The 12,254-nt window shown below is 42.5% G+C and overlaps 17 non-coding genes across 17 annotated transcripts; all 17 read left to right on the top strand.

Annotated features, from left to right (window-relative positions):
- The first annotated feature begins 254 nt into the window (after positions 1-254).
- Positions 255-327, top strand: TRNAV-CAC (transfer RNA valine (anticodon CAC)). Its single transcript has one exon. It is a non-coding gene; the product is annotated as a tRNA-Val (tRNA).
- A 338-nt stretch (positions 328-665) lies between these two features.
- Positions 666-738, top strand: TRNAV-CAC (transfer RNA valine (anticodon CAC)). Its single transcript has one exon. It is a non-coding gene; the product is annotated as a tRNA-Val (tRNA).
- Positions 739-1,079: 341 nt separating this feature from the next.
- Positions 1,080-1,152, top strand: TRNAV-CAC (transfer RNA valine (anticodon CAC)). The gene has a single exon. It is a non-coding gene; the product is annotated as a tRNA-Val (tRNA).
- Positions 1,153-1,493: 341 nt separating this feature from the next.
- TRNAV-CAC (transfer RNA valine (anticodon CAC)) lies at positions 1,494-1,566 on the top strand. The gene has a single exon. It is a non-coding gene; the product is annotated as a tRNA-Val (tRNA).
- Positions 1,567-2,317: 751 nt separating this feature from the next.
- TRNAV-CAC (transfer RNA valine (anticodon CAC)) lies at positions 2,318-2,390 on the top strand. The gene has a single exon. It is a non-coding gene; the product is annotated as a tRNA-Val (tRNA).
- Positions 2,391-2,455: 65 nt separating this feature from the next.
- On the top strand, positions 2,456-2,528 carry TRNAV-CAC (transfer RNA valine (anticodon CAC)). Its single transcript has one exon. It is a non-coding gene; the product is annotated as a tRNA-Val (tRNA).
- A 203-nt stretch (positions 2,529-2,731) lies between these two features.
- TRNAV-CAC (transfer RNA valine (anticodon CAC)) lies at positions 2,732-2,804 on the top strand. The gene has a single exon. It is a non-coding gene; the product is annotated as a tRNA-Val (tRNA).
- Positions 2,805-3,145: 341 nt separating this feature from the next.
- On the top strand, positions 3,146-3,218 carry TRNAV-CAC (transfer RNA valine (anticodon CAC)). The gene has a single exon. It is a non-coding gene; the product is annotated as a tRNA-Val (tRNA).
- Positions 3,219-3,556: 338 nt separating this feature from the next.
- Positions 3,557-3,629, top strand: TRNAV-CAC (transfer RNA valine (anticodon CAC)). The gene has a single exon. It is a non-coding gene; the product is annotated as a tRNA-Val (tRNA).
- A 751-nt stretch (positions 3,630-4,380) lies between these two features.
- On the top strand, positions 4,381-4,453 carry TRNAV-CAC (transfer RNA valine (anticodon CAC)). The gene has a single exon. It is a non-coding gene; the product is annotated as a tRNA-Val (tRNA).
- Positions 4,454-9,556: 5,103 nt separating this feature from the next.
- TRNAV-CAC (transfer RNA valine (anticodon CAC)) lies at positions 9,557-9,629 on the top strand. Its single transcript has one exon. It is a non-coding gene; the product is annotated as a tRNA-Val (tRNA).
- Positions 9,630-9,970: 341 nt separating this feature from the next.
- On the top strand, positions 9,971-10,043 carry TRNAV-CAC (transfer RNA valine (anticodon CAC)). Its single transcript has one exon. It is a non-coding gene; the product is annotated as a tRNA-Val (tRNA).
- Positions 10,044-10,381: 338 nt separating this feature from the next.
- On the top strand, positions 10,382-10,454 carry TRNAV-CAC (transfer RNA valine (anticodon CAC)). The gene has a single exon. It is a non-coding gene; the product is annotated as a tRNA-Val (tRNA).
- Positions 10,455-10,792: 338 nt separating this feature from the next.
- TRNAV-CAC (transfer RNA valine (anticodon CAC)) lies at positions 10,793-10,865 on the top strand. Its single transcript has one exon. It is a non-coding gene; the product is annotated as a tRNA-Val (tRNA).
- Positions 10,866-11,203: 338 nt separating this feature from the next.
- On the top strand, positions 11,204-11,276 carry TRNAV-CAC (transfer RNA valine (anticodon CAC)). Its single transcript has one exon. It is a non-coding gene; the product is annotated as a tRNA-Val (tRNA).
- A 341-nt stretch (positions 11,277-11,617) lies between these two features.
- On the top strand, positions 11,618-11,690 carry TRNAV-CAC (transfer RNA valine (anticodon CAC)). The gene has a single exon. It is a non-coding gene; the product is annotated as a tRNA-Val (tRNA).
- Positions 11,691-12,028: 338 nt separating this feature from the next.
- TRNAV-CAC (transfer RNA valine (anticodon CAC)) lies at positions 12,029-12,101 on the top strand. The gene has a single exon. It is a non-coding gene; the product is annotated as a tRNA-Val (tRNA).
- The last annotated feature ends 153 nt before the right edge of the window (positions 12,102-12,254 follow it).

Genomic DNA, 12,254 nt, shown 5'->3' on the forward strand with positions numbered 1-12,254 from the left:
AACGTCCGCTTAACACGCGGAAGGTCCCAGGTTCGAGCCCTGGTAGATACATGTTTTGTCCATCGTGATTGGGCATAAAAATAAGCTAGGTCTCTTGGAAAACTCAGTATTACTACATATATATGGTGTAGTGGTTATAACGTCCGCTTAACACGCGGAAGGTCCCAGTTTCGAGCCCTGGTAGATACGTGTTTTGTCCATCGGTATTGGGCATAAAAATAAGCTAGGTCTCTTGGAAAACACAGAGTTACTACGTATCTATGGTGTAGTGGTTATCACGTCCGCTTCACACGCGGAAGGTCCCAGGTTCGAGCCCTGGTAGATACATATTTTTTCCATCGTGATTGGGCATAAAAAAGCTAGGTCTCTTGGAAATTTCAGCATTACTACGTGTCTATGTTGTAGTGGTTATCACGTCCGCTTAACACGCGGAAGGTGCCAGGTTCGAGCACTGGTAGATACGTGTTTTGGCCATCGGTATTGGGCATAAAATAAGCTAGGTCTCTTGGAAAGCTCGGAATTACTACGAATCTATGGTGTAGTGGTTATAACGTCCGCTTAACACGCGGAAGCTCCCAGGTTCGAGCCCTGGTAGATACGTGTTTTGTCCATCGGTATTGGGCATAAAAATAAGCTAGGTCTCTTGGAAAACTCAGAATTACTACGAATCTATGGTGTAGTGGTTAACACGTCCGCTTCACACGCGGAAGGTCCCAGGTTCGAGCCCTGGTAGATACATGTTTTGTCCATCGTGATTGGGCATAAAAATAAGCTAGGTCTCTTGGAAAACTCGGAATTACTACGTATCTATGGTGTAGTGGTTATAACGTCCGCTTAACACGCGGAAGGTCCCAGGTTCGAGCCCTGGTAGATACATGTTTTGTCCATCGTGATTGGGCATAAAAATAAGCTAGGTCTCTTGGAAAACTCAGTATTACTACATATATATGGTGTAGTGGTTATAACGTCCGCTTAACACGCGGAAGGTCCCAGGTTCGAGCCCTGGTAGATACGTGTTTTGTCCATCGGTATTGGGCATAAAAATAAGCTAGGTCTCTTGGAAAACTCAGAGTTACTACGTATCTATGGTGTAGTGGTTATCACGTCCGCTTCACACGCGGAAGGTCCCAGGTTCGAGCCCTGGTAGATACATGTTTTGTCCATCGTGATTGGGCATAAAAATAAGCTAGGTCTCTCGGAAAACTCGGAATTACTACGTATCTATGGTGTAGTGGTTATAACGTCCGCTTAACACGCGAAAGGTGCCAGGTTCGAGCACTGGTAGATACGTGTTTTGTCCTTCGGTATTAGGCATAAAAATAAGCTAGGTCCCTTGGAAAGCTCGGAATTACTACGAATCTATGGTGTAGTGGTTATAACGTCCGCTTAACACGCGGAAGCTCCCAGGTTCGAGCCCTGGTAGATACGTGTTTTGTCCATCGGTATTGGGCATAAAAATAAGCTAGGTCTCTTGGAAAACTCAGAATTACTACGAATCTATGGTGTAGTGGTTAACACGTCCGCTTCACACGCGGAAGGTCCCAGGTTCGAGCCCTGGTAGATACATGTTTTGTCCATCGTGATTGGGCATAAAAATAAGCTAGGTCTCTTGGAAAACTCGGAATTACTACGTATCTATGGTGTAGTGGTTATAACGTCCGCTTAACACGCGGAAGGTCCCAGGTTAGAGCCCTGGTAGATACATGTTTTGTCCATCGTGATTGGGCATAAAAATAAGCTAGGTCTCTTGGAAAACTCAGTATTACTACATATATATGGTGTAGTGGTTATCACGTCCGCTTTACACGCGGAAGGTCCCAGGTTCGAGCCCTGGTAGATACATATTTTGACCATCGTGATAAGACATAAAAAAGCTAGGTCTCTTGGAAAACTCAGTATTACTACGTATCTATGGTTTAGTGGTTATCACGTCCGCTTTACACGCGGAAGGTGCCAGGTTCGAGCACTGGTAGATACGTGTTTTGTCCATCGTGATTGGGCATAAAAAAGCTAGGTCTCTTGGAAATTTCAGCATTACTACGTGTCTATGTTGTAGTGGTTATCACGTCCGCTTAACACGCGGAAGGTGCCAGGTTCGAGCACTGGTAGATACGTGTTTTGTCCTTCGGTATTGGGCATAAAAATAAGCTAGGTCTCTTGGAAAACTCGGAATTATTACGTATCTATGTTGTAGTGGTTATTACGTCCGCTTAACACGCGGAAGGTCCCAGGTTCGAGCCCTGGTAGATACGTGTTTTGTCCATCGGTATTGGGCATAAAAATAAGCTAGGTCTCTTGGAAAACTCAGAGTTACTACGTATCTATGGTGTAGTGGTTATCACGTCCGCTTCACACGCGGAAGGTCCCAGGTTCGAGCCCTGGTAGATACATAATTTGTCCATCGTGATTGGGCATAAAAATAAGCTAGGTGTCTCGGAAAACTCGGAATTACTACGTATCTATGGTGTAGTGGTTATCACGTCCGCTTCACACGCGGAAGGTGCCAGGTTCGAGCACTGGTAGATACGTGTTTTGTCCTTCGGTATTAGGCATAAAAATAAGCTAGGTCCCTTGGAAAGCTCGGAATTACTACGAATCTATGGTGTAGTGGTTATAACGTCCGCTTAACACGCGGAAGCTCCCAGGTTCGAGCCCTGGTAGATACGTGTTTTGTCCATCGGTATTGGGCATAAAAATAAGCTAGGTCTCTTGGAAAACTCAGAATTACTACGAATCTATGGTGTAGTGGTTATCACGTCCGCTTCACACGCGGAAGGTCCCAGGTTCGAGCCCTGGTAGATACATGTTTTGTCCATCGTGATTGGGCATAAAAATAAGCTAGGTCTCTTGGAAAACTCGGAATTACTACGTATCTATGGTGTAGTGGTTATAACGTCCGCTTAACACGCGGAAGGTCCCAGGTTCGAGCCCTGGTAGATACATGTTTTGTCCATCGTGATTGGGCATAAAAATAAGCTAGGTCTCTTGGAAAACTCAGTATTACTACATATATATGGTGTAGTGGTTATAACGTCCGCTTAACACGCGGAAGGTCCCAGTTTCGAGCCCTGGTAGATACGTGTTTTGTCCATCGGTATTGGGCATAAAAATAAGCTAGGTCTCTTGGAAAACACAGAGTTACTACGTATCTATGGTGTAGTGGTTATCACGTCCGCTTCACACGCGGAAGGTCCCAGGTTCGAGCCCTGGTAGATACATATTTTTTCCATCGTGATTGGGCATAAAAAAGCTAGGTCTCTTGGAAATTTCAGCATTACTACGTGTCTATGTTGTAGTGGTTATCACGTCCGCTTAACACGCGGAAGGTGCCAGGTTCGAGCACTGGTAGATACGTGTTTTGTGCTTCGGTATTGGGCATAAAATAAGCTAGGTCTCTTGGAAAACTCGGAATTACTACGAATCTATGGTGTAGTGGTTATAACGTCCGCTTAACACGCGGAAGCTCCCAGGTTCGAGCCCTGGTAGATACGTGTTTTGTCCATCGGTATTGGGCATAAAAATAAGCTAGGTCTCTTGGAAAACTCAGAATTACTACGAATCTATGGTGTAGTGGTTATCACGTCCGCTTCACACGCGGAAGGTCCCAGGTTCGAGCCCTGGTAGATACATGTTTTGTCCATCGTGATTGGGCATAAAAATAAGCTAGGTCTCTTGGAAAACTCGGAATTACTACGTATCTATGGTGTAGTGGTTATAACGTCCGCTTAACACGCGGAAGGTCCCAGGTTCGAGCCCTGGTAGATACATGTTTTGTCCATCGTGATTGGGCATAAAAATAAGCTAGGTCTCTTGGAAAACTCAGTATTACTACATATATATGGTGTAGTGGTTATAACGTCCGCTTAACACGCGGAAGGTCCCAGTTTCGAGCCCTGGTAGATACGTGTTTTGACCATCGTGATAGGACATAAAAAAAGCTAGGTCTCTTGGAAAACTCAGTATCACTACGTATCTAGGGTGTAGTGGTTATCACGTCCGCTTTACACGCGGAGGGTCCCAGGTTCGAGCCCTGGTAGATACATATTTTGTCCATCGTGATTGGGCATAAAAAAGCTAGGTCTCTTGGAAATTTCAGCATTACTACGTGTCTATGTTGTAGTGGTTATCACGTCCGCTTAACACGCGGAAGGTGCCAGGTTCGAGCACTGGTAGATACGTGTTTTGTCCTTCGGTATTGGGCATAAAATAAGCTAGGTCTCTTGGAAAACTCGGAATTATTACGTATCTATGTTGTAGTGGTTATTACGTCCGCTTAACACGCGGAAGGTCCCAGGTTCGAGCCCTGGTAGATACGTGTTTTGTCCATCGGTATTGGGCATAAAAATAAGCTAGGTCTCTTGGAAAACTCAGAGTTACTACGTATCTATGGTGTAGTGGTTATCACGTCCGCTTCACACGCGGAAGGTCCCAGGTTCGAGCCCTGGTAGATACATAATTTGTCCATCGTGATTGGGCATAAAAATAAGCTAGGTCTCTCGGAAAACTCGGAATTACTACGTATCTATGGTGTAGTGGTTATCACGTCCGCTTAACACGCGGAAGGTGCCAGGTTCGAGCACTGGTAGATACGTGTTTTGTCCTTCGGTATTAGGCATAAAAATAAGCTAGGTCCCTTGGAAAGCTCGGAATTACTACGAATCTATGGTGTAGTGGTTATAACGTCCGCTTAACACGCGGAAGCTCCCAGGTGGGGCGTACTATTAGCGTCGAAAAGATTAGCATCGAATGAGAATAGCGTCGAAATTTTTACGTTGTAGGAATAGCACCGAATGGAATTGAATCGAAAATCTTAGCATCGAATAGAATAGTATCGAAAGGAATAGCATCGGGGGCGTCAAGACCGCCATTGGAATAGTGTCGAAAATATTTTAGAAAATTTGGATTAATGGCGAAAGGTATATCGTCGAAATTATATGAATGAGAATAGTATCGAAAAGATTTGTTAGTAAACTATACCACATAGAATAGTAAGATTGTCTTTTAAAAACGTTAGCAAGATGCACAGAAAAGCAAGCACATGGAGATTTGTCTCGTCTGCTGACGGAACAGTACTCGCATGAAAAGCGCAACTTCGTTCGAAGTGAACCAAGTAGGTTGATTGTCAACCAACTTTGCGCTGTAACTCTCGCGAAGGATTCATGGGTTAAATCCCGAAAGAACGCAAAATACCAATATAGTTATACTACTCTGTTAATTTATACACAAGCAGGATATAGTTTAAGAGCAGTATATACCAACATTTGGGTTCAAATTAAGATTAGGATCCGGTTGTTTTAAATGCAAGTAAGTCAAACACAATTAACGTAACCTAGCCCAAGTCTCTTTTAACGAATGTCTTACATTTTGTACACTAAAGACATTCAAATTTTCATGGATGTCGTTTCATTGAATGTAGTAAGATCGGCGAAAGTATGTTAATAAATTCATTTCAAGAAGTACAACGAAAATACTTTATTGTAAAGTTCATTCTGATACAATTTTTTCAACCCCCTCTCCCCAAAGAAAAACGGGACACAAGTTTCCGTTACGAGAATCTATTATTTTTCATCCTCTTTGCGCTGCTCAATTTAAACTTGAAATGGTTGAGTAGCGGTGAATTTTCCAAAATCATTAGTGACTGCTACGTCAGAGCTTTCGTCAAATACGGTAGGACCAATTGTTGAACTCCGTCCAGCAGCGCCGCTTAGAGCACAAGCACGACCATGTACGGCGCCTCTACCTTGACCTCTAACATGACCTCGTCCAGTCCCTCTACGTCGACCTCTAACATGACCACGTCCAGCCCCTCTACCTCGAACAGAAACACTTGCAAAACCAACAACCTGACCGGCGAGAGCTAGATCCCCACCAGCCCGACTGACGTCAGTTCCATCCTCAACATCCCGACGGACGTCAGCTGCTTCCCCAAAAATCTGATCGACGTTTGCTCGACCAACTTGACCTTGAACAAGTCCACCATTTTCGTGAGCTACGTTGTCTGCTTTACGTCCTCTGTTAGAAAAATCTGGCAAAAGATAAGCAACTCGGACCAAAAAATTTGAAATTGAGTAGCGTCCATCAGCAAGCCTAGCCTCTGCGTCCTTTAAGTTCTTATCATTGAGAACATATTTAGGCTTTCTATTTCTGGTTATTTGTCTTCCTGCCATAGCTGCGTTATAATCTATTCCTTTTGCGTTCTCCACCCATCGAAGTTTATCTATTAAAATTTGAATTTCGATATGACGGATCAACAGTTCTTATTTCTATAGTGGCCTTAACATCAAACGATTAGTGAGAGTTACCCAAAAAAATCCAGATGTTAGCGTGCGATATATTGATTCTTTTATTAAGCCAGTTATTGAACGACTCCACGTCGTTGTTTGTCCTCCTAGAATTACCATGAACGCAAAAGTTTTCTGGCCCGACTCGTTCAAGCCATTGTGTCCGAAAGTAGTTCATCAGGATCATAAGTTGGTATAATTCAGGTTCCTTTTCTACAATTTGTGTCATTTCGTGGCGCACAAGCTGCGCACCTTCTGGAATATCATTCAAGGGTAACAAAGGAATTGCCATGAGCTTCCTTATGGCAAACTTGGTTATTTCATGACTACGATATTTATCGACCAGACCGAGATTTTGAGTTTTTCTCCATATGGCCTATACATAAATTTTGAAAATCATTACCCATGAACTATTACTTAAAAAAACTATCTTAATTTGATGCGAATACAGTACCTGCGTGAAATGATAGAAACATCCTCTTGTTTGAATGGGAAGAGGGAAAACATTCCGAGCCGCATTCATGAGAGCCGTTTCGAAATCTGTAATTACTAAATTTGGTCGAAGGCTTGGGAAACGATCACGTAATGTATGGAAAATTCTTTCGTAAGAATTTTGAGCACAGTCACTCATCAGAACGTAAACAAAGGGAAACACCTGAAATATTAAAATTAACATGAAAAATTTAATCCCAATTGGAAAATATATTTCGAATTACATGATCAAAATTGACTAAATGAATAGTCAAGAGCTGGTAAAACATCCTCGGAACCACTTTAAACGTTCCATCAGCATGAATCTCGCTAATACTTGACATTTGCTCATCATTGAAATTAGGTGATATGAAAAGTATGCTTTCACGACCACTGTCTGATTCAATTTTCCCAACGTAAAAATCCCCTCCGTGCAGGGTTTTCGAATACCTTGGGCTAATTCGTAATTCCTGGTCTAATTCAGTCACACTTTGAGGTAATTTTGGCAAGCTTTTTTTCTTTCTTTTGTTTAATGAAGACTCGACGTCATTAAAAGCGACGTTGTTGTTATCCATCCTAATATATAATTGAACATAAATAACCTGAACCTAACCAAACCAAACCAAACCAAACCTAACCTAACCAAACCTAACCAAACCTAACCAAACCTAACCAAACCTAACCAAACCTAACCAAACCTAACCAAACCTAACCAAACCTAACCAAACCTAACCAAACCTAACCAAACCTAACCAAACCTAACCAAACCTAACCAAACCTAACCAAACCTAACCAAACCTAACCAAACCTAACCAAACCTAACCAAACCTAACCAAACCTAACCAAACCTAACCAAACCTAACCAAACCTAACCAAACCTAACCAAACCTAACCAAACCTAACCAAACCTAACCAAACCTAACCAAACCTAACCAAACCTAACCAAACCTAACCAAACCTAACCAAACCTAACCAAACCTAACCAAACCTAACCAAACCTAACCAAACCTAACCAAACCTAACCAAACCTAACCAAACCTAGCCAAACCTAACCAAACCTAACCAAACCTAACCAAACCTAACCAAACCTAACCAAACCTAACCAAACCTAACCAAACCTAACCAAACCTAACCAAACCTAACCAAACCTAACCAAACCTAACCAAACCTAACCAAACCTAACCAAACCTAACCAAACCTAACCAAACCTAACCAAACCAAACCTAACCAAACCAAACCTAACCAAACCAAACCTAACCAAACCAAACCTAACCAAACCTAACCTAACCAAACCTAACCTAACCAAACCTAACCTAACCTAACCTAACCTAACCAAACCTAACCAAACCAAACCTAACCAAACCTAACCAAACCTAACCAAACCTAACCAAACCTAACCAAACCTAACCAAACCAAACCTAACCAAACCAAACCTAACCAAACCAAACCTAACCTAACCAAACCTAACCAAACCTAACCAAACCTAACCAAACCAAACCTAACCAAACCTAACCAAACCTAACCAAACCTAACCAAACCAAACCAAACCAAACCAAACCTAACCAAACCAAACCTAACCAAACCAAACCTAACCTAACCTAACCTAACCTAATAAATTCTTACATTCTCGACACATAGTCAAATGAATCCCTCGTAGATCCTGGATGTTCTTCCACATGCCGTTTTAAAGCTGCTTTGAACTTCCTATCCCGAATATCTTGGTCATCAGGCAGATGATTATGCGATTGGGTCAAACCAAACTCATTGCCCGACATAACTCCCCGGCCCCGGCAATCAGAAACAACACATTGCACGTACGTTTTATCTTTTACGGTCTTATTCTTTTTATAAACGAAGCGGTTACACACAATAACTTTGGCGTCAGACCTTAATCCCTCAATTTCTTCAATCTCGTCCATGATGATAACAATACTGATAAGCAACACCATCGAGTTCTTCATTTTATAGAAATTTGCCATTCCGTTTCATAGTTTTTTATATAAAGTTTTTTATTGAAAGTTCAAACGGTGCTCTTTTCAATTATTTTTTTAAACTCATCCTCCCTATTAAAATAAAATGTATGGCATTATCACTTAGTGCGCTCTTCAATTTGCGCTATAGTTCTTTAAAATAAGAGTTTTTTTTATTTAAAGTTCGAACCATGGTCTTTTCAATTATTTTTTTAAACTCATCCTCCCCATTAAAATTTATGTTTTTTTTGGAAGTCAAAAATATCTGGAAAATTGGGTGCTGTCGATGTCTGTCTATTCCTCCCCCATTCCAATGGATTATTTTTCCTACGTCATTTTCATGTAGATTTTTGAATTTAAACACCGGTTCTCCTGGTATATCGCCATCAATTTGACAATTCTAGAAAAACCTCAATAGTAGACAATTTATCATTGGGTAGAATATGAAAATTGTACAATGCAACACGAAAAAACTTCGCCCTTCACAAACTATGTTTTCGACTCTAATGACGTTCGACATAGTTCCGTGTCGACCGTATTCCGATTTTGTTATTTTCAACCTAATTCCATTCGATACTAATCAAATTTGTCAAAATGTGGTTCGCTGCTAATCCTAAGGAAGCGAATTTTTTCGACTTTAAGGACGTTCGATACAATTCCTTTCGACTCTAGGTTAAATTAGTAAATTGAAGGAGCAACTCTCTATTCGACATTAATCCATTCAATACTATTATGCGACCCCTCCCAGGTTCGAGCCCTGGTAGATACGTGTTTTGTCCATCGGTATTGGGCATAAAAATAAGCTAGGTCTCTTGGAAAACTCAGAATTACTACGAATCTATGGTGTAGTGGTTATCACGTCCGCTTCACACGCGGAAGGTCCCAGGTTCGAGCCCTGGTAGATACATGTTTTGTCCATCGTGATTGGGCATAAAAATAAGCTAGGTCTCTTGGAAAACTCGGAATTACTACGTATCTATGGTGTAGTGGTTATAACGTCCGCTTAACACGCGGAAGGTCCCAGGTTCGAGCCCTGGTAGATACATGTTTTGTCCATCGTGATTGGGCATAAAAATAAGCTAGGTCTCTTGGAAAACTCAGTATTACTACATATATATGGTGTAGTGGTTATAACGTCCGCTTAACACGCGGAAGGTCCCAGTTTCGAGCCCTGGTAGATACGTGTTTTGTCCATCGGTATTGGGCATAAAAATAAGCTAGGTCTCTTGGAAAACACAGAGTTACTACGTATCTATGGTGTAGTGGTTATCACGTCCGCTTCACACGCGGAAGGTCCCAGGTTCGAGCCCTGGTAGATACATATTTTTTCCATCGTGATTGGGCATAAAAAAGCTAGGTCTCTTGGAAATTTCAGCATTACTACGTGTCTATGTTGTAGTGGTTATCACGTCCGCTTAACACGCGGAAGGTGCCAGGTTCGAGCACTGGTAGATACGTGTTTTGTGCTTCGGTATTGGGCATAAAATAAGCTAGGTCTCTTGGAAAACTCGGAATTACTACGAATCTATGGTGTAGTGGTTATAACGTCCGCTTAACACGCGGAAGCTCCCAGGTTCGAGCCCTGGTAGATACGTGTTTTGTCCATCGGTATTGGGCATAAAAATAAGCTAGGTCTCTTGGAAAACACAGAGTTACTACGTATCTATGGTGTAGTGGTTATCACGTCCGCTTCACACGCGGAAGGTCCCAGGTTCGAGCCCTGGTAGATACATATTTTTTCCATCGTGATTGGGCATAAAAAAGCTAGGTCTCTTGGAAATTTCAGCATTACTACGTGTCTATGTTGTAGTGGTTATCACGTCCGCTTAACACGCGGAAGGTGCCAGGTTCGAGCACTGGTAGATACGTGTTTTGTGCTTCGGTATTGGGCATAAAATAAGCTAGGTCTCTTGGAAAACTCGGAATTACTACGAATCTATGGTGTAGTGGTTATAACGTCCGCTTAACACGCGGAAGCTCCCAGGTTCGAGCCCTGGTAGATACGTGTTTTGTCCATCGGTATTGGGCATAAAAATAAGCTAGGTCTCTTGGAAAACACAGAGTTACTACGTATCTATGGTGTAGTGGTTATCACGTCCGCTTCACACGCGGAAGGTCCCAGGTTCGAGCCCTGGTAGATACATATTTTTTCCATCGTGATTGGGCATAAAAAAGCTAGGTCTCTTGGAAATTTCAGCATTACTACGTGTCTATGTTGTAGTGGTTATCACGTCCGCTTAACACGCGGAAGGTGCCAGGTTCGAGCACTGGTAGATACGTGTTTTGTGCTTCGGTATTGGGCATAAAATAAGCTAGGTCTCTTGGAAAACTCGGAATTACTACGAATCTATGGTGTAGTGGTTATAACGTCCGCTTAACACGCGGAAGCTCCCAGGTTCGAGCCCTGGTAGATACGTGTTTTGTCCATCGGTATTGGGCATAAAAATAAGCTAGGTCTCTTGGAAAACTCAGAATTACTACGAATCTATGGTGTAGTGGTTATCACGTCCGCTTCACACGCGGAAGGTCCCAGGTTCGAGCCCTGGTAGATACATGTTTTGTCCATCGTGATTGGGCATAAAAATAAGCTAGGTCTCTTGGAAAACTCGGAATTACTACGTATCTATGGTGTAGTGGTTATAACGTCCGCTAAACACGCGGAAGGTCCCAGGTTCGAGCCCTGGTAGATACATGTTTTGTCCATCGTGATTGGGCATAAAAATAAGCTAGGTCTCTTGGAAAACTCAGTATTACTACATATATATGGTGTAGTGGTTATAACGTCCGCTTAACACGCGGAAGGTCCCAGTTTCGAGCCCTGGTAGATACGTGTTTTGTCCATCGGTATTGGGCATAAAAATAAGCTAGGTCTCTTGGAAAACACAGAGTTACTACGTATCTATGGTGTAGTGGTTATCACGTCCGCTTCACACGCGGAAGGTCCCAGGTTCGAGCCCTGGTAGATACATATTTTTTCCATCGTGATTGGGCATAAAAAAGCTAGGTCTCTTGGAAATTTCAGCATTACTACGTGTCTATGTTGTAGTGGTTATCACGTCCGCTTAACACGCGGAAGGTGCCAGGTTCGAGCACTGGTAGATACGTGTTTTGTGCTTCGGTATTGGGCATAAAATAAGCTAGGTCTCTTGGAAAACTCGGAATTACTACGAATCTATGGTGTAGTGGTTATAACGTCCGCTTAACACGCGGAAGCTCCCAGGTTCGAGCCCTGGTAGATACGTGTTTTGTCCATCGGTATTGGGCATAAAAATAAGCTAGGTCTCTTGGAAAACTCAGAATTACTACGAATCTATGGTGTAGTGGTTATCACGTCCGCTTCACACGCGGAAGGTCCCAGGTTCGAGCCCTGGTAGATACATGTTTTGTCCATCGTGATTGGGCATAAAAATAAGCTAGGTCTCTCGGAAAACTCGGAATTACTACGTATCTATGGTGTAGTGGTTATCACGTCCGCTTAACACGCGGAAGGTGCCAGGTTCGAGCACTGGTAGATACGTGTTTTGTGCTTCGG

The sequence above is a fragment of the Phalangium opilio genome, unplaced genomic scaffold (genome assembly GCF_054372755.1).
Source record: "Phalangium opilio isolate 3A_F unplaced genomic scaffold, DU_Popi_V2 ptg000013l_1, whole genome shotgun sequence".
NCBI lineage: Eukaryota > Metazoa > Arthropoda > Arachnida > Opiliones > Phalangiidae > Phalangium > Phalangium opilio.